General features: G+C 36.0%; 1 protein-coding gene and 1 long non-coding RNA gene across 3 annotated transcripts in view; one reads left to right on the top strand and one right to left on the bottom strand.

The window, feature by feature from the left end:
- LOC139362787 (uncharacterized) overlaps window positions 1-1,234 on the top strand; it is a 67,323-nt gene extending 66,089 nt beyond the window's left edge. Inside the window, exon 3 of the long non-coding RNA XR_011622117.1 lies at window positions 1,162-1,234. This is a non-coding gene — a long non-coding RNA (uncharacterized lncRNA). The remainder of the gene's footprint in view (window positions 1-1,161) is intronic.
- LOC105475458 (zinc finger protein 804B) overlaps window positions 1-22,418 on the bottom strand; it is a 598,392-nt gene that overhangs the window by 54,859 nt on the left and 521,115 nt on the right. The window lies entirely within an intron of this gene.

Genomic DNA, 22,418 nt, shown 5'->3' with positions numbered 1-22,418 from the left:
GTATTGCTGTCTCAGGGTAACAGAGGCAAAAGAGGTGGAGGCTTTGTCCAGGCTTTCTTGTTGTACAAACAAAAACTGGCAGCTGGTGTCTATCTTTTCTTTCAAGACTTGAGGGTTAAAAGCATTGTAAATAAGTGAAGTCCTGATCACAAACCCAGCTGCATTTGCACAGAAATGTAAACTTATTCCTTCTAATCTTAAATTCTGGTGCTCATTTCTCTTTCTTACTAATAAGTATCATTTGTGGCTTTTCTTTTTCTATAATAGGGCACTTTTGACTGAATTAAAAATCTGTTCAGGCAGATATCCCTTCTCTTCAAAGATTTTATTTTCTTCTTTTATTTTTTGTGACGGTGTCTTGCTCTGTTGCCCAAGCTTGAGTGCAGTCAGTCACATGATCACAGCTCGCAGCCTCAACCTCCAGGACTCAGGCAATCCTCCTGCCTCAGCCTTCCAAATAGTTGGGACTACAGGACTGCACCATCATGCCTGCCTATTTTTTTTTAATTTAAATTTAAATTTTTTTATATTGTAGAGACAGGGTCTCACTATGTTACTCAGACTAACCTTGCTCTCCTGGGTTCAAGCAGTCCTCCTGCTTCCGCCTCTAAAATTGCTGAGATTACAGGTGTGAGCTGCCACCCCCTTCCCTCCAATGATTTTCATAATGGCCCCCTCAGAACTCATCTGCTGCCACTTGGTTGCCAGAAGCTGTTTGTCCTGATATCTTGACATTTTTTTTTAACCAAAAATGTTTCTAAAATTATCACACCATCCTTTGTTAGCATTAAATTAGCTAGCTTTAGATCCTTCACCTTAGTTTTGCTTGAAGTTGTCATATAATAACTTCATTTTTTCTCCAAATTCTGTTAGAGTCTATAGATGTGTCTTTCTTATAGCAATCCTGCCCCCATATAAAAGTTGCACTTTCCAGAGGAGATAAAAATGGTAGTTCACAAAAATTGCAAGGTTTTTCCAACTGATGGGATAGCTGCAGTGATGGCTTTGTGAGTTTCCTTTTCTTTCTTTCTTTTTTACAGTGGTCCTTATGCTGTGTTCATTTATCTTGAAATAGTGGGCAACCACGCTGCAGACCTCAATCTACAGTACATGTCAAACAATTCAAATTTTTCCTATAATGTCATGACTTTTCCTTTGCAGAGCACTTTTAGCCTCACTAGTGCTACCTCATATGGGTCCCATGGAGTTATTCAAGGTACAACACTGAACACAATAAAAAATATGTGAGAACCGAGAGGTATCATTTTTCACTGCAAGATGCAATTGGAGAGACGAACTTCCAACATGAAGACGATCGGCATCACAAGGCATTTTTAAGGGGATACTCACAATATTTGTGCTCACTGCAATAGCAACAGGAAGTTGCTATAAAATTATTACAGCAATCTAGCATGTACTACAGTTACTTTTATTCAGTTATGATTTAATACTGCATCTTTGTGTTGGTTTACATTTACCTCAACTGTGAATGGGGCTATGTATGCTCTGTGTGTGAACATTTTGATAAATTTTAACATTTTATAACAGATTTGTGTATATTTTATGGCAGTAAATGATAAAATAGACTAGTATCTCCTTGTATTTTATGCATTTATGACATATCTAAGTTTTTCTTAATCTTTTTGATATTTCTAAGTTACATAGTATGTCTGAGACTTAAAGTTTTTTAAACTGTGAAAAGTCTCCAAAAAATGTTTTAATATATTTACTGAAAAAAATCTACATCTATGTAGCCCCATGGAATGCTAATCTATGCTATTTAGGGTCAACTGTATATGTATGTGTATATAGGATAATTTGTATAAATTCATAATATTAGGGGATTTTTAGTTAATAAAATTAAAAATATAAAATAATAAAAACAATTAGAATTTCTGGTCTAGATGATATTATAAGCCGAGCTCATGACATAACACTCTGATTTAAACACATGGCGAAGCCAAGTACAATATGAATATAAATAACAACAAAAAGTGACATAGCAGTGAACAAATCAAATAAATAGCCCTGCAGATTATACAGACAGGTTCTTGCTGTGCCACCCAGGCTGAAGTGCAGTGGCTCAATTATAGTCCATAGGCTATAAACACATCAGAAACACAAAGCAAGGTATGGTGTTAATGGGCTCTAATACACATACACATATAGTTTATAGTTTTTAACTGCAAGTGTATGTGTGTTACCAAGTATTATGTGATAATTGGAACCACTTGATGCTGAACTGCTTTTTACAAAACTTTCATCTTTTTTTTTTTAATGCTTCTCAATACCACATTTTAATTTATTAATACTTCCTTCAGTAGTGTCAATTTTAGAGATTCTTCTTGGACACTTAAATTCTTTTTCTATAAAATTCATTAATTTTGTATGACAACATTTTGATTACTTTCAGAACCTTCTGTTGTTAATTTACCACATTTTTAAAGTATCCTGAACATATTTCAAATTTTTATCTTTTCAGAGTATGAATTCATTATGGAGACAATAAATTTTATTTAATTTCATGTTCTGATTGGTTTTGTAACTATATCTCTTATTGTACTAATTTCCTATGGCTGATATAACATATCACTACAAACTTGGCAGCTTAAAACAACAGAAATTTATTCTTTCACAATTCTGGCAGCCAGGAGTATAAAATTAGTTTCACTGGGCTGAAATCAAGGTATTGGCAGGATCATGCTTCCTTCAGAGGGTTTAGGGGAGAATCTGGGTTTGGCCTCTTAGAGCTTCTGGTGGCTGCTGGCATTCTCTGGCTTGTGACTGCATCACTCCAGTGTCTGCCTCCATGATCACACCAGAAAAGAGGCTCTTCTGTGTATCATCAAATATCCCTCTGCCTCGTATTATAAGGACATATTTTACTTTATTTACACCCCACCCCCCCGAATCCAGGTTAATGGTGCCATCTCAAGACACACATTTTGATCACACTAGCAAAGACCATTTTTCCAAATAAGAGAGCGTATACAAGTTGCAGAGATTAGGACCTCCTGTTTGAGAGGAGAGGGGGTATTATTCAGCCCATCACATTTATTATTTGATTTCTTCCTTGTTTTGGCTTTTTATTTTGAGCTTCATATTGAGTGGAAAGTCTTTATTTTGCTGTTGTTGTTTTGTTATTTTTTGTCAACTTTTTAAAAATAAGTTTTTAAATTACTTGTCCTTGGGGCCTCCATCCAAATCATGTCTTAGGTAGTAATTAGCCTCTCTGTGTTATGATGATATTAGCAATATCACAGGCACATGTGCCATTTCATAGTCATGAATTAGGTAGCCTCCATAGGCAGGGAACTTGTTAAAAGCAGTAACCAGAGTTTGTGCTTTGCCACTGTTTGTTACATTGTTTTAGGCTCTCTTCTTTCTACTGTGGGAAAGCCTACCCCAGGGTCACACGTTAAGCAGAGACGTCTGGACTCTGTCTGAGTGGATTATATTTATTATCCTTTACAATTCTGGAAGTACTTTTGCTTGCTCTTGGATCCATAGTCCATTAACACTATACCTTACTTTGGGTTTCTTATCTGTTTATAGTGTATAGACTATGATCCAACCGCTACGCTTCAGTCTGGGAAACACAGAAAAACCTTGTCTATAAAGTCTACAGATATTTATTTCATTTTGATCCTCGCTATGGCATTTTTTGTTGTTATCTATATTCACATTACACTTGACTTTGCCATATGCTTCAAGCAGAGAGTTGTGTAGTAATCTAGGCTTATAAACATCATTTAGAGCAGAAATTTTAGTTGTTTTTATTATTTTGCATTTTTAATTGCATTATCTAAAAAACTCCTAATATTATAAATTTTTACAAATCATCCTAAATTATTCTGGTTGAAATAAATTCATATTAATATCAAACATATAATTTCTTAGGTATTCCATTGTAATATAGCACTAGTTAGGAAACTTTAAATGTTTTCACATCATTTGAGAAAATGCTGATGAAAATGCAGTTCTTCAAAATTTGTGCGACTCTCTCATAAAATAATTAATAGAGAGCTATTGGTTTTTCTCCCCTGGGAGCCAAATAAAATATTATTAATATTTTAAACCTTACTTTGATAATAAATTTATAACCATCCCAACTTATCATCTATAGCAATCATAATTATATACAGGTCTTAAAGAAGTATCCCTTAAAGAAACACATTCTATAATATAAATCCATGAACAATAGGATATATGATACAACTAGCTTTTCAGAATACAATTATGCTGTTAAATTTTCAACATCAGTCATGAAGTGAGAGAATTGTGCAGATGGTCATGATATTTTTGAAATTTACTACAAAACACTGATGGTTGAACAAAGATTAGACATCATGTTACAGACATTAAAATATAAACATCTTTAAAAAAACTCCTTTAGATGTTTTTGATGGTAGATCTTAGCATCAGAAATGACTAATAAGCTAAATATACTCACAAATGTTTGTTTATTGGTGCACTAGCTGTGCATTTGAGGAATTTATCTTCTGTATGTATGTAAAATTTTATATCTATATATAACATTTTATATTTATGTGTTTATATATTTTATATTTTTATATATTATATATTTATATATAATGAATATCTGTATACATAATAAACTGAAAAAGTCTATTAAATTTGACAACAGACCAAAATTGCTTCAAATCATTCGAGTGTACATTTCTGTGTGCTAATGTTAGCAAATTCCAGATGTACACCTACAGCTCAAAAGACACAAACATATACACTAAAATACAGACATCATATTTTTCAGAAGGAGGGAAAAAAACAACTTATGAACACTTCTGGTGATATACAGTATACTGCCTACATTGTTTAGTAGATTAAAGTGATAAAAAGACTCCAGAATACCCCTAGAGTCATACTAAGTACAAATATATGATTACATTTAAAATGATAGAGTTGACAAATATTTTAATGCTAGGAAGTTAACTTTAATGTTATTTAAAATATAGTCAAATATCCAGTTAAAGAGGTATTGTGATTATCAAATGTACTTTCAAAGAAAGTAAAACTCAATTATACTTACTGAATTTTTTATGATTTTATTTTGATTGTCACAGACATAGTTAAATGTTCCCTTTGAAACACACATAAAATAGCATTTTAAAATATATTTTCAATTTATCTCAGAAGTCCACTGTATTCCCCCAAATAAACACATATTATATTGTAAATTTGAAATTATTTGTGTTTACATTTTAGTGAACCCCTTATAAAAACACAATATAGTCTCTGAGACTTTGTAATCTGAACCAGTGTAACACTCAACCTATATATACTACATGTGTGTATATCTAAGGGGTCTTTTACCTATATAACTGTACATGGAGTAATTTTTATTTAATTTTAAGTTCCAGGGTACATGTGCAGGATGTGCAGGTTTGTTCCATAGGCAACCATGTGCCGTGGTGGTTTGCTCCACCTATCAATCCATCACCTAAGTATTAAGACCAGCATGCTTTACCTATTTTTCCTGATGCTCTCCCTCCCCTCACACCCTTGCCACAGGACACAGCACGTGTTATTCTCTCCCTGTGTTCATGTGTTCTCATTGTTCATCTCCCACTTATGCATGAAAATATATGGGGTTTGGTTTTCGGTTCCTGTGTTAGTTTGCTAAGGATAATGGCTTCCAGATCCATTCGTGTCTCTGCAAATAACATGCTCTCGTTCCTTTTCATGGCTGCATAGTACTCCATGGTGTATATGTACCACATTTTCTTTATCTAGTCTATCACTGATGGGCGTTTGGGTTGATTCCGTGTCTTTGCAAATCCAAGAGGTTTTGCACTTTAGAATGCCTAGTAGGTGCAGGTAAAATTTCTAGGTGATGGGGATATATTCATAAATGGGACAAAGAATAAACTTTATCTTCATATAGCTCAGTTTCTTCTAGGGAGAAAATAAAAGTTCATAAGTAAAATAGCATAACACAATAAAATCTATTTAAAATGGTAGGAAATGAGAAATGTGAAATGGCAAAGAGATAGATTGCAAATATAATAGGTACAAAAGACTATATTAAGAAAGATGGAATTGGATCAGAGATCTGAAATAGAGAGGGGAATAAACTGTGTAGATATCTGTGGCCAGAATGTTCAAGCCAAAGAGAACTACAAGTGCAAGAGCCTGGAGGACAGAGTAGCTAGAAGGTTGATGTGTCTAGACAGCACTGGATTCAAAGAAAGCAGCAGGAAGCACCACATCATTATCCATTTTGACTTCTGCTTTGAGTGAGATGGAAAAGAGCTGGAGGGTTTTGACCCAATCATAAGAATAAGTTGACTACTCTTTTGGGAATAGACTAAAAGCGGGACATACAAGGGCAGAAGCAGGTAGATTGGTTATAAAGCTATTATAGTATTTCTGGGTGTTAACAAGTTGACTGGAAATTGCTAAATTTTTAAAGTAGAGAAACATGTTTTCTTGATTTGATGTGTAATGAGAAAGAAAAAGAGAAGCTGGAGTTTTTGGCCAGAGAAGCTGGAAGGCTGAACTTTCCATTTCCTTGGAATGGAAAGACTTGAAGAAAAACAGGTTTTTGAGAAGAAAGATCAAGAGTAAGGTGTAGATAATTTTCAGATGCCTATTAGACATCCAAATGTAGATGCAACTCTGTTCACTTACATAAAAGTCTGGAATCAGGAGACAAATTCATTTCAGAGCTACACATTTGAGAGTTTTCTATTCTCTGTCTCACTGAGACCAGAAGATATTACTAAGGATAAATAATGATAGAAGTGAGAGGACACCATGGCTTGAGTCCAAGGACACTTCCAATATTTGGAGGATGGGAGATGTGAAGGAATCCACAGTGAGATTGAAAAAGAGTGGCTAGCAACAATGGAGGAAAGTCAGGGTACAGTGACGTACTGGAAGGGAAACCCGAATAAGTAAATGAGAAGGGAAGAACTGCAAGTGGAAGAGTTGATAGAAGACTCTAGATGGATATCCAAACTTTTTCATAATAACTAGAGTGCAGTTAGAAGAGATAAGTACAAAAGTAAGCAGGACAGTTACATAGTGTTAGGAGTCTGAGGAACATCTCTTCTAAGGATGATTATGTGTATTTTCTTGCTTAAATAGGAAAAATGTCACCAATTAAGAATGAAGCAGGGAGACAGTGTTGGAGGTTTTGGTAGAGATGAGAGGTTTTGGAATAGTCATCAGTCACAGGGGAAGAGTGCATCAAAAAGGATTTTTAGGCCGGGTGTGGTGGCTCACACCTGTAATCCCAGCACTTTGGGAGACCGAGACGGGCGGATCACAAGGTCAGGAGATCAAGACCATCCCGGCTAACACAGTGAAACCCCGTCTCTACTAAAAATACAAAAAATTAGCCAGGCGTGGTAGCAGGCACCTGTAGTTCCAGCTACTCGGGAGGCTGAGGCCAGAGAATGGACTGAACCCAGGAGGCAGAGCTTGCAAGAAGCCGAGATCACGCCACTGCACTCCAGCCCGGGTGACAGAGCGAGACTCCCTCTCAAAAAAAAAAAAAAAAAAAAAAAAAAAAAAAGAATGGATTTTTAGTATGTCTACTCTTCATGGCCAAGACGCGAATTTGAAAGACGGTTATCTGAAACAGAAAAAGCAGAATGTAGCTACTGACTTGAGAAAAAGAAAAAATCTCTTACTGAGATTAATGTTTAACATTATTGATGCAGAAAAATAATGTTCCAAACATGTAAAGTCATTTTGAGAGGTGGCAACGTGCCAGCAGCCCTTGCTCCGTGCCTTCTCCGCCTCAGCCTCGGCGTCCACTCTGGCAGCACTTGAAGAGCCCTTCAGCCCATCATGGCACTGTGGGAGCCCCTCTCTGGGCTGGCCAAGACCGGAGCCGCCTCCCTCTGCTTGCTGGCACTCCCTGGGCCAGCGCGAGTTCCAGGGGGCATTGGCGTGGGCACAGGCTCGGCAGGCCCCACACTCAGAGCGGCCAGCCTGCGCTGCCAGCCCAGGGCAGTGAGGGGCTTAGCACCCGGGCCAGCAGCTGCGGAGGTTGCGGGGGTCTCCTGCTGTGCTGGAATTCTCACTGGGCCTCAGCTGCCTCCCCGAGGGCAGGGCTCAGGACCTGCAGTCCGCCATGCCCAAGCACCCCCCACTCTGCCATGGGCTCTGATGTGGTCCGAGGCTCCCTGACTGGCATCGCCCCCTGATCTGTGAGGCCCGGACCTATCCACCACCCAAGGGCTGAGGGGTACAGGCGACGCTGGGGACTGGTGGGCAGCTCCGCCGGGAGCCCCCTTATGAGATCCACCCAGTGAGGTCAGCTGGGCCCCTGAGTCTGGTGGGGACTTAGGGAACTTTTATGTCGAGCTAGGGGTTGGTAAATGCACCAATCAGCACTCTGTGTCTAGCTCAGCGTTTGTAAATACACCAATCAGCACTCTGTGTCTAGCTCAAGGTTTGTAAATACACCAATTGGTACTCTGTATCTAGCTAAACCTAGTGGGAACTTGGAGAACTTTTCTGTCTAGCACTCTGTGTCTAGCTAAAGGATTGTAAATGCACCAATCAGCACCCTGTCAAAACGGACCAATCAGCTCTCTGTAAAATGGACCAATCAGCAGGATGTGGGTGGGGCCATATAAGGGAATAAAAGCAGGCTGCCCCAGGCAAGCCAGGTCCCCTTCCAGACTGTGGAAGTCTTCTTGTTCTGCTCTTTGCAATAAATCTTGCTGCTGCTCACTCTTTGGGTCCACACTGCCTTTATGAGCTGTAACACTCACCACGAGGGTCTGCAGCTTCGCTCCTGAAGCCAGCCAGACCACAAACCCACCGGGAAGAAGGAACGAACTCCAGACACACCATCTTTAAGAACTGTAACACTCACCACGAGGGTACGTGGCTTCATTCTTGAAGTAAGTGAGACCAAGAACCCACCAATTCCGTACATATTTTTTTTATTATTTAGAGAAATGTCAAAGCCTTGTTTTGGTTATTAGAAATGCTGATGGCCTAGGAAATGAGAATTAAACTGAGGTTTGGGAGCAAATTTAAATCTGCCACTCAGAACATCTGCCATGCAGTGGCACATCAATAAAACATTAAGTATTTGAGCTCTTAATATGTGCTAGACATCAAGGTGATATTTATAAAACAAGATTCATAAATAGAAAATAGTATCCCAGAAATAATGATTTGGGTCCCATTTGTTTCTTCAATTATGTTATACTTTGCAAATGGAAAATATTAAACCGAGCATGTTGTTTGTGAGCTTCTAGCAGTAAATATTTGTAAGTTGGCGACAACTGAATAAAATTCTAATATTTAATTAGAACTTGACCACTTTAAATAATTTTAACTTGAAAATTAATTGTAACAAAATAAAACATTTAACCAACAACTTCACCTAGCCATTTGGTCTACCTTTCATCTATAACCTTTGAGACGTCATTAGAAATCCTGACAAAACCATTTTTTTGAAAGAAAGCAAGCTTATTGTCTTCCTTTCATTTAGCTCGGCATGGTTTTCATTTTGATGATCCTATTGTCTAATGTTGCCACTTCGTAGTGAGTAGCTTGAGGTCACTGCTTTAGTCTGTCTTTTGAAGTTAATGTTTTCTTTTAGGATCTGGTTTTAGTAAAATATCCTCAAAACTACTTTTGAAGGGTTGTGCATTTTTATGATGACATAGTGCTTAGGTTTGTTATAAAAATCGATTACATGTTTTTATAATTATCTATATGTGAGAAGTAGTCTTTTAATCAGTTAAAGCATTTTTTAAGATTACGAAAAACAACTGTTTATTTTTAAAACTGCAGCTATGTAGCATTTGAAAATCAATGTAATAGTATTTGTTTTTCTGACAAACACTGTCAGAAAACATGAGGGCAGTATAAAGGCAACATTTGTACCAAAGCTGGGGAATAGGTAAACAGAACTGGAGTTGGCCTTTCCAGTGTTCTAAGACAGTGAATTAAATGTTTGTTTTGTTTTCATGATCTGATGGTGGGTGGTGTATACGTTGTTTCTTTTAAGAAAACTTTCCACCTATACATCCATAAGAGGGAAAAAGATGAAGATTAAAGCATTTTTTCCCTTCTCCAACTCTCTGATACTTGCTGTGCTACAAATAAAGCTCAAAAGATCGTTTTTAAAAGTGACAGGAACATAAAGGGGTAGCTGCAAAACTTAGTTCTTTTGTGAAATGTACTCAAAGTCATATTTTGGGAATGTATCTGTTGTTTAGAACCCTGCATTTAACTTCAATTACTTTTGTTTTGTTTTGATTTTTCAAGAACAGCCTTCTAATGATTTTCCCACAGTATTTTTGGCTCCTGTTCTATCTGTGTTTTATGGAACAATTTCACCACATCAGGCTAATGAAGACATACATTTTAATTAATCAATTTTAACAAAACCTTCTTGATTTTGCCTGTGAAGTACTCATGGCATAAATTATGTTTCCAGTTTAGAAAATGTAAAGCTAAAATAAATTAAGTATGATCAAGTTTATTCATACATGCAACACATATTTATTGACCATTTGCTATGTGCTAGGTGCTTTCTTGGCCCTATGGCTTAGAAGACTGAGATCAAACTCAATAAAAAAGGGTGCTCCTAGTGGAAGGAACTGTATGAGTGCAGATGCAGAAGCGTTAAGGAAATGATATGTTGGGAGAAAGGCACATTTCTGAATGTGGTTGAAATATGGAATGTGGAATTGCAAGTCTATTGATAAAAAATGAGAATAATTTAAAAATTTGATGCTAGGAATTTTGAGCTTTATGTTGTAAGTTAAAAAGACACAATGAAAGTTTTTAAAAAATCCTTAACTTCCTAAAAGACAAATTTTTTCATGTAGGAAAATAAATCAAATAGCATTGTGCCTTGCTGCCTGGAATGGGAAAGAATGAAGAATGCAGACACATTAAAAAGCTGTTGGAATAGTTTAAGGAAGATCTCGTCGTGACATGTTTGCAATGTTGCTGGAAAGCAGAGTAGACTCTAAAGAAGTCTAACATAAGTGGGATTTGTTGAGATGCTGAATGTACAGATGAGAAAGAGAAAAGCCAATACTGACTTCCCTAGATACTTTAATTAAGAATTTGATAAAATCGTTGAATATAATAAAAACACAGGAAGAGGGGGAATCTGGAAGTGATTATTAAAATTTGGATTTGTGATATATTGTAATTTGTGTGTGTCTTTGATAGGGAGTTGGAAATACCATCTTGAATAATGCCAAAGACAATGTAATCAAGTACTGTGAAGAAAGAAAAGTAGTCATTACTTTTAGTAAAAATGATGTTTTTAATAAACATAGGAGAAAGATATTCATTTGACTTTTGGTCCAAAAGGTTCATCACAGCAACACGTATAGGAAGAGCGAAGTGAAATGTGGGCAGCCTTTAGGTTACCAAAGAGAGATTATTTCCAGAAAAGATATAATTATATAAAGAATAATATATTGAAGACAGTGAACTTCATTATCCTAAAGTGCAATCTGTATTTCCAGCTACTTATCACCAGGCATACACAAACTCCACAACATGTCATAAATCAGATTTTTAATAATCAATCCAAAATCTCTTCCTCTTTCTATGTTTCTATCCTACCCAATATACTTTCTATTTAGAGGACACCTATTGCTTGCCTATTCAGCATTTCTTCTTATTTAAATGAAAAAACCAAAACATCCTTCTGTTGGAAAATGACTCCTTCCTTGCTACCGATTTGAGCCAGTAGTTCAGCAACTTAAGAACCATTAACTGACTGTGGACAACTAGAAGTCCTGTCTTCTGCAATGCCTGGCTTGTAGGATAAGGTCTGAAGATATCTATGGTCAGTCCAGGTCTCATGTATATCTAGACTGTATTTGGTGGAAGTAAGTTTGATCAACACATAGAGGGAATTAGAGTGAAGAGATGAAAAAAAAAAGTTATCATCTGAGCCCATGGATGCAGTCATGTTTAAAACTACCTATTTCTTTGGTCTTTTCAAATTTGTGAACGAACACATTTTCACACTTACAAATTTGATTTGTCACTTGCAACCACCAGAATCCTGATAACATAGGCTACTGTAACATAGCTACTGTAAAAGGTGTAGAATATACAAAACAGAGAAATTACAATGGATAGAGCAAGTTCACAAAGGAGAGAGGGAATCCAGTCCTAGCAGGTGGGAAATATGGCCTTGGAAAGAAGAAAGAAGCATTTCATATTCTGAGGGAATAGGATAAAAAGGTGAAACAAAGGATCAATATCAACAAATGAAAAGGAAGGAATACAAGGACATAAAATGTGGTTTAAATCAAGATCTGCAGAATGATTTGGACCAGTTGTCCAAATCACTCCAAGCAGTCAACTCCTCAATTCTCAGGGAAGTCCTTTTTCTAATAAATAATGTTTCCAATTTAGTAGCACAGAATTATTTAAATTGATTCACAAAATATTGGTACAACTTAGTGTATGCAATTTTAGTTTAAGTTCTTTCCATTGCCAACACACCCAAAGAGACACACACACACACACAAGTATTACTAAGCTTTTGGAGCCATTTTCTCACTCTTTTGATTTCCTGAAAAGGAGAAATAATTATTTTTATTGTATACCTGATAAAAACTTTATTTTTTACAGTGCCAATATTTTTTGGAACCAAATAAAGAAACAGAGAGAGAAAGCATATGTGAATAAAATGACCAATGAAGTACAAAGTCTGATTTCACAGAGTGAAATAGAGCATACCTTGATGTTAAATGGAAGATCAATGTTAGGATAACATATTCGAGAAGGTGATTCATGCAAGAGGAACTTTGGAATTACTTGAACTGTACTTGACACTTTGCTTTTTATATGAAAAACTGTATCTTAGAGGAAATCATATTATAGTTTATTAAATGTATATCCTTAAAACTGGAAATAATTATTGATAGGTGAGCCTCCTATTGTTCCTACTTAGATATATTTATAGTCAATGCTGCTACTTGGAAATTTGGGTCCATATTGTTTATAATATATATTACTGTCAGGCAGTACAGTCACTCAAAACTTTGAAATGTAAATATGACCTTTATCATGAAGAACAGTTCTTTGTTCATAGCTGGCTGATGATGAGAAAAGAGAAAAAATAAGTAAACCTTGGTGCTAGACTGGTAATATCAGAAATAGCAATAGCAGGAGTGTTAGGGCAGCTATTCTGGTGGCTTGTTAAAAGTCAAACAGGCAAGCTGCTGAGAAGAAGGATGGAAATGGCCCTGTTCTGGAGGTCAGTGAAAGTCTTGAATGATATCTTAAAAATCTATTTGCAAACCTCAAATTCTCTGATAAATTATAGGAAGAAAAAAAAATGTAAGCCTAGGCAATATAGAATACTTTCATTAATTGTACTCATGGTTGTAGAGAATACTATCACTTCTTCAATTAGCTGAGATGTCTGCCATGAAGTCGAGTGACCAGAGGTCTCTCCCTAAAAGAACTGCAATATGGAAACTTACTATCAAGCCCTAGTGAAAATTAATGTGGCTGCACCCACTCCAGGAATGAGTTCTATCCCTGCCTGGGACTATTGCCAGGGGTCAAGAAACACACAGATGGTGGGTGACACTGCAGGCAGAAGATATATTACTGCTGTTACTACCATTCTTAATTAAAATAGAAAAACTGTATTTTCTCAATATGTCTCTTTTTTTGAATAATTATTATTGTTTAAAACTGCATCATTTTATTTTCAGATTACCCTGTAAGGGAAGTGTTTAAAAATAAATTTAAATGGAATTTTTAAAATTCCACAATGCCAGAAAGAATGGGATTTTACTATCCTTTTGTATTACCTTAAATAAAAATTATTTAACTTGGCACAAATGGCCTTAACTAATTTGAGTCCAATCTAAATTTCTCTCATTAACTATACACTTCCCTCTTTGCAGATTAAATTATGGAGTTCTCATTAGTATCCCCTCAGTTCCACTTGACTCCTCTCTGACTTTGTTCTTCCTGCCTAAAGCATCCTTTTTGTGCTTATCTGTTTATTTACTAAAATATCCCAAATCAAGTGTGCGCATGCACATACACACACACACACACACACACACACACACATACACACACACACATTGACTTAACCTGTGACCTTCATAATGTAAGATCATGATAATACATTCAGAGCTAGATGCTTCAGTTTTCTTTACCCTTGCCATTTCATCTATCTATCAACTGTGGAAGTCTTTCCTTTCACTCTAGAGGTGATCATACTATCTTTCTCAACTTTGTATTCTTGGCAGCCCCTACAAATCAATGGCACATGGTGATTGAGATAAAAACTATTTATCATTCTAGATCCAATTTTACATGACATACAGCAGAATAAAATGATTGCTTAAATCAAGTACAAAGATATAAATGAGAGAACACAAAAACGACTTCTCGATAATAACAATATTCTGTTTTCAGTTGTTTGAATGAAGAATCTGTTGAGTAAACAAGGTAATACAGAGTAACAAGTGTGAAGTCAGGATGAGAAGATGTCAAAAATAAAGATTAAAGTGTTCTTGGGACATCCTAATGGAGATGTGCAGGTGGCATTTGGATGTTCAATATTGAAGCCCAAAAATGAGTTCTAAATTATGAGAATATATTTGAGACTCTCCAGTGTATCAAATAAAGATAAAATCATGAGCATGAATGTGCTCACCTTGAGATCATGCAATATAGCAAGAAGTGAGGGACAAAGGCAGAACCTTGGATTATACTCCTGACATTTAAAAGACACTGGGGAGAGGAAGAAACCTATGTATGAGATTAGGAAGAAACAACCAATCAGAAGAAACAGAAGAGGGTAAACAGAGATTGAAGGGTGGTGTGCAATGATGGGAGTCAAATATCAAAGTGAGGGCAATTGAAATAAGCATAGAAAATATGTGCAGGCTTTGGCAATGTGAAGGACCTTAGGTACTGTTAGCTTTCAGTGGCATGTTAGGCTCAAGAGAAAGACTGCATTAGTTTGAGATATGTGATACCGACAGGACGGTATCTGGCTACTCTCCCTCAATGATTGGCTGTAAAATGAAGACAGAATGCAGAGCAGAAGTTGAAGGGTGATTTGTTAAACCTGCAGGAATTTTTTTATTTCAAAGAGGCTTGGCTATGTTTATATGTAAAAGGAAAATGTCTACTAGATTACAAAGAGGTTTGCCGGTAAAGCAGAGGCAGAAGTGGCAGACGGTTCCTAACACAAACTTAACTTTGAACAGTAAGTGGGATGTGGAAGATAGGTATAGATGTGGATATAAACATGTTTGTAAGTGACAAAGAGAAATTAAGGAAGTTTTCCTGTACTGTCTTAATATTTTCTGTGAAATGAGAGACAATACTTTCTGCTAAAATTGGGTATTAATAGAAGATACCTTTATCAATTTCCTAGGACTTCATTTAAAAATTACCACAAACTTGGTTAATTGAAACAAGAGAAATTTATTATTTCACAGCCCAGCAACCAGAAGTCCAAAATCGAAATGTCAGCAGGGCTACACTTCCTCTAAAAGCTTAAAGTTGAATCCTTCCCTGCCTCTTCTAGCTCCAGTGGTTAATGGAGTCCCTTGGCTTGTGGCCACATAACTCCCATCTCTGCCTCTATCTTTACATGATCTTCTGTTCCTTCTCCCTGTGTGTTTCCCGTAAGGACATTTATCACTAACTTTGGGGTCCACACAGATAATTGAGGATGACCTGATTTCTAGTTTCTTAACTTAATGACACCTGCATAAGTCACCTTTAAAAAAAAAAGGTCACATTCACAGGTTCATGCGGTTAGAACATATCTTTTTGAAGGTCACTATTGAATTCTGTTTCAACATAGCAGACTTGAATACATTATGCAGTTTTCTTCTCCTGCATCAAATTCATAGACATTATTTTGTCACACATAAAAATAAAAACATAGCTCCACGAAAAACAAAAGTCACTCTAGATGCACTACAGACTCTAGAGAATCCCGAGAAACAAAAAGCAGGGGGGAAAAAAGTCGTATCAAAGCACAACTTTAAAATAAAGCAATAACATTAACTGGTCTATGCTAGTAGGGCATGCAACTGGTGAATAAGAGGCTAAGAAGCAATGAGCAGAGTTATTAGTATGGTCTCTCAGCTGGAGCAGTCAGGTAAGTTAACCTTGGCAAACAACAATTGAAAAGTCCCCAGGTAGGAATACTAACTGAAGGAGATCAGGAAGATGGAGGCATAATGTGTCCTGAATGGGTCACAACATTTGGTTGCAATTGCCCATACTCAGAAAAACAGCTTCCAAGGGATGTCACTTTCTCACAGTCACAAACAAATCTAAGCCACATATCAGCTCATAGCCATCTCCCTGAATGAAGAGAGGAGATAATCATACAGGACAGCTAAGCTACAAATTGCACAAGAAAGCAGCAAATATCAGAACCGTGACAGAGACACTTACAGGTGTTGAAAGAGTTAGCAAAAAGTGTGTTTAATAACATGTCCAAAATATGTCCAAATATCTGGAGAGAGATTAGAAAGATATTATACCCATATAAGACTAAGCAATTGTACAATAAGAAATTATTAGAGATTTTTGAAATATAAAAATATAATGATTGAAATTGAAACAAAAATCTAAGCAAACCCTAATTATATAGACTAAAAAAGAAAGGTGGACACAGTTATTGGGCACACAAATATTCTGGAGCACCAACCCTAGTAGCTCATAATGCAATTCCAAATGTTATACAGATAGAAAGTATGAAAGAGGAATGGAAAAAAAGATAAAAAGATTTACACCTCTATATAAAAGTAATCATTATAATAAGAGCACACACTTACATAATACTTAAAATATATGGAGCACTGTCTAAGGACTTTACATATATTCATTTACTTACTCATCACAGCAAGCCTTTGAGGAAGAGAAAGTAATTAACTTACCCATGGTCACATAGCTAATAAATAGAGAAGCCAGGAATTGGACCTGAACAATCAGGCTCAAGAGGGCATGCTCTTAACCATTAGGCTGAACTGCCAGAGCATGAAAATAATGAGCATGGGCCAGAGGCATAACTGAATAAATGATAGTAGAGAAACTCCCATGACTGAAGAAAGACATGAAACTTCCCTGAGAGAAAAAACTATCAAAAAATAAAACTTTGAGTTCCAGGCCAATCAACGAAGTTGAAAAAGGGGGAAATATGAGTGTTTTGGAAGTTCACAAGGCATTTTCATTTCTTTAAAAGATTTTCTAAAACTCCCTCTTTAAAATTAGAGTTCATTAAAGTAGAGTATGTGAGTTCTAGAGTTGTACTTTCCAAAAATATTTCTATTAATCAACATTCAAACATAAATACAAGCATTATAGTAAACCCAGAAAGTGAGAGCGATTCTGATGAAAAGGGTGATTCAAATGACTAAGCTATAGAATAACACACCTCATGGAAAATAAAGTCAGGCACTACATAAGAATGTTTCACACATTCTTGATGCACACTGGATGTTGATGCACACTGGATGTACAACAGTGGTCCCATAATACTGTATTTTTCTATACCTTTTCTATGTTTAGATATGTTTAGATAAACAACATTTAGATACATTTAGATACACAAATACTTACCATTGTGTTACAATTGCCTGCAATATTCAGTGCAGTAACATGTTGTATAGGTTTTTAGCCTAGGGATAATAGGCTATACCATATGGATTAGGTGTGTAGTAGGCTATACCATCACGTTTTTTTATGTGCAGTTTTTGGTGTTCCCACAATGATGAAATTGCCTAACAACACATTTCTCAGAACATATGCATATCTTTAAAATGATGCATGACTGTATATGTACAATTGACCCTTGAACAACACGGATTTGGCTACACTTACACACAGCATTTTTTCAATAACTATATAAGAAAAATTTGGGGAGACTTTGGACAATTTAAAAAAACTTGAAGACAAAGATACATAAAATATAGGTTAAAATACATCAAAAATAAAGAAAAATATATGTCATATTCCATAAAATGTATGTATATACTAGTTTGCTTTATCATTTACCACTAAAAATATCACAAATCTATTATAAAAAGTTAAAATGTATCAAAACTTATACATACCAATGGATTATTCATGGCTTTATTGCAGTTCAGAGAAATGCAAACAAATGTACAGATACAATATTAAATCATAACTGCATGAAATTAACTATAGTACTCTATTGCTGTAATAATTTTATAGTCAACTTCTGCTGCTATTGCCTTTAGCTGAAGTGTTTTATCTGCTTAAAATGCCCTTGTAACAGTAATCATTTCAAGTGAGCAGTTCCTCTCTACAGTAAATTGCATATAGCAGTAAAAGGTAAACTATCATGGTTTTCTCATATTTTTATTGTACTTATTGCAAATGCCGTAAACCTTGAATAACAATATTGGACCCATATGAAGTGCCACTAGTGATGCTGGAAGTGTTCCCAAGAAGCAGAGAAAACTCATGACATTGCAAGAAAAAGTTGAATTGCTTGATACGATACATCTGCAGTTGCCTACTCTTACAAGATGAATGAATCCAACATAAGAACCATGGTAAAGAAACAATAAGAAATTCATGAAGTTATCATTGCAGTTATACCAGCAGACACAAAATCTTACTCTTTTTGTGAAATACTTGTTTTACCTTTTACTGAAGGTACAGCTTTTATGCAGCTTCAGGATTGGCATACAAAAAGCATGTCTATAAATTCTAATGTGATTTGAGAAAAAATGAAGTCATTATGTGAAAACTTAAAAGGAAGGTGAAGGATATAAAGCAAAGGATGGTTTGATGATTATAGAGATAGCTTTAGTATTTAAAAACTGTCACGACAGCAGGGGAAACAACATCTGCAGACCAAGCAGCAGCAAAATTCCCAGACCCTATTAAGAAAATCATTGAGGGGAAAGTATATCTACCTAAATAGGTTTTTAATAAAGAAAAAGTACTTTATTCAAAAGAAAAAAGTGCCACAAAGGACATTTATTAGTAAGGAAGAGAAGTGAGCCTTAGTATTTAAGATAAAAAGAGCTAGGCTAACTTTACTGTTTCCTGCAAATGCACTTGGTTTATTATTAGGACTGCCCTTATCTATAAAACTGCTAACCCCAGAATCATGAAAGGGAAAAACTAAGCAGCAGCTGCTAGTCTTCGCTGTAGCACAAGAAAGCCTGGACAATGAGAATTCTGGATTGATTTCACTGATGCTTTGTCCATGAAGACACAAGTATCTTTCCAGTAAGGGGCTGCCTTTCTTTTTTCCCTTCCCCCTTCCCTTCCGCCTTCCCTTCCCCCTTCCCTTCCCTCTTTTATTTTATTTTGACAGAGTTTCGCTCTGTTGCCCAGGTCAGAGTCCAGTGGTATGATCTCAGCTCACTACAATCTCCACCTCCTGGGATGCATTCAAGCAATTCTCCTGCCTCTGGCTCCCGAGTAACTGGGATTACAGGCACCTGCCACCATGCCTGGCTAATGTTTGTATTTTTAGCAGAGACAAGGTTTCACCATGTTGACCAGGCTGGTCTTGAACTCCTGACTTCAGGTGATCCGCCCGCCTCGACCTCCCAAAGTGCTGGAATCCAATACAGGACTGCCTTTCTAAAATTCTTTTGATATTGGACACTGACCTTAGCACCCAGAACTTCATGAGCTCAACACTGAAGGCAATGACTTAGTCTGCTTGCTAAATCAGGGGGTCATTAGGACGCTTAAGGCTCATTACACATGGCATTCTATGGAAAGGATTGTCAATGCAATGGAAGAGAACCCTGATAGAGAATACATCATGAAAGTCTGGAAGGATTATACCATTGAAGATGCCATCATTGTTATAGAAAAATCTGTGAAAGTCATCGAGTCTGTAACAATAAATTACTGCTGGAGAAAACTGTACACAGGTATTGTGAGCGACATCACAGGATTTACAACAGAGTCAATCAAGGAAATCGTGAAAGATATTGTGGATGTGGCAAAAAAACAAAAACAAAACAAAATCAACCACAACAACAAAACAGTTGGGGTGCAAGGTCACAAGATATGGATCTTAGAAAAAGTAGAGCTAATAGACACCACACTAAAGGAATTAACAAAAGATGATGATGGAAATTAACCACAGCTAGATGATGAGGAAGAAAACATAAAATAAGCAGTGCCAGAAAACAAAACTGACACTAGACAATCTGGTAGAAGGGTTCTGATTATTCAAGACTACTTTTGACTCATCTTATGACATGAACCCTTCTATGATACGGGCAAATTGTGGACAAAGGATTGATAACTGTAGAAACATTCTTTTTTAGAAACGAAAAAGCAAAAAAAAAAAAATCAGACAGAAATTACGATGTATTTTTGTAAACTTGCAGTGAGTATGTTTGCCTCTCCTGCCTCCTCTTCCACCTCCTTCACTATTTCCACCTCTGGCACCCTGAGACAGAAAGATGAACCTCTCCTATTTCCTTCTCAGCCTACTCAATGTGAAGATGAGGAAGATGAAAACCTTTATGATGATCCAATTTATAGTTAATAGTATATTAAGTAAATATTTATCAGTATATTTTTCTTTCCTATGATTTTAATAACAATATTGTCTCTCTAGCTTTATTATAAGAATACAGTACATAATACATATACAAAATACATGTTAACTGTTTATGTTATTGGTAAGGCCTGTGGTCAACAGCAGACTTTTAATGGCTAAGTTTTTGGGGAGTTAAAAGTTATACACGGATGTCTGACTGGGAGATGGGCTGGTTTCCCTAACCCCCATTTGTTCAAGGGCCAATTGTATATCTATTGCTACCATCTTCACCTGTTTTTGATTCTACAATTACAGAGCATTGCAGCTTATGGCTTTTCCTAAATTATTTTGTTGTAATTCAACTATGTAACCAAAATTAAGCTGCCATACTATTGTTACACATAGTCACACTGACACAGCTAAATTTTCATTATGCATTAGACTAGCAGAGGAGGATTCTGAGCAATTAAGGGGGTGAAAAATATATACAGTTGCTCTTGGTATCTTCAGAGGATTAGTTCCAGGATCCCTGTGGTTACCAAAATCTGCAGATGCTCAATTTCCTTACATAAAATGGTGTAGTATTTTCAGATAGCCTATACACATCCCCTAGTACATTTTAAATCATCTCCAGATATTTATAATACCTAACAAAATGTAAAGTTTATATAAATAGTTATACTATATTTTATTTATATTATTTTTATTGTTGTATTGTTATTTTTATTGTATTTTTTTCCAAATATTTTCAGTCTTCAGTTTGTTGAATCCACAGATGTGGCACCCATGAATATGAAGGGCCAATCATATTTTGATGACATATTATACAAGGTTGGCAAATTTGGATGGGGTGACTTTATGAGAGATCAATATCTGTATAATGCACCTGAAAACATGTAAAACTTCTCACTGGAAAAAAAACAGTGATTACAGGAACAGAAAACCAAATGTCACATGTTCTCACTATAAGTGGGAGCTAAACATAGAGTACATAGGAACACAAGAAGGGAATAACAGAAACCAGAGCCAACTTGATGGTGGAGAGTTGGAGGAAGGTGAGAATAAAACAATTACCTATTAGGTACTATGCTCATTACCTGAGTAATGAAATAATCTGCAAACCAAAGCCCTACAACATGCAATTTACCTCTGTAACAAACCTGCACATGTATCCCTTAACCTAAAATAAAAGTTTAAAAAATATATACAATTATAAATATATGCCAATTATTCATTTAAAAGAGTGATTAAATACAAAGAGCAGTGACTCCTTTTATATGTAAAGGACATTACTATTAGCATAATTTCATGTGAACATTTATGTAATACAACATGATTTGGGCATTGGATGGATAATGCATGAAATTAGGACTCAGATATTTAAAAAGCATATTTTAAAAAATTCATGGAAGGATAATCTCTAATTTCCTTCAGAAATTGACTCCAGTATTTAGTCACTACAAAACTGAGGGACATTTCTCCTTCTACAGGAGATACTCCATCCTATAGCTCAGTATAATAAGTGTGTTTTTAATTAAACTCAATACAGATGATGAGAAGCAAACATCGCAAAATTTGATCTTTAATGAGCCATTTTACAGGGTAGTAACACACTAGGAGCAGCAGCAACTTGTCAAACTCAATCACCTGGCTCACAATGGCATTTTAAGTTTCATATATATGTTCTCTTTTTTAAAAAAGTTTTAATTCTTATATCTATCATAAATGAAACATATTAAACATATGCAGTTTAGAGAATAATTGTAAACACACCTGAATAATCACTACCAGATGTTAGGAAAGTCACCAGCTGCTAGTGCCATAAAGGCCTCTGTTGTAGCCAGCTGCACTGTCCTCCTCCTCCACAGGAAATTATAATTCTGAAGAGTATGGAAATCACTCA

Source organism: Macaca nemestrina, chromosome 4 (assembly GCF_043159975.1).
Source record: "Macaca nemestrina isolate mMacNem1 chromosome 4, mMacNem.hap1, whole genome shotgun sequence".
In the NCBI taxonomy this organism is placed as follows: Eukaryota; Metazoa; Chordata; class Mammalia; order Primates; family Cercopithecidae; genus Macaca; species Macaca nemestrina.
The sequence above is the reverse complement of the archived record's forward strand: the minus strand, read 5'-3'. Positions and strand labels throughout refer to the sequence as shown.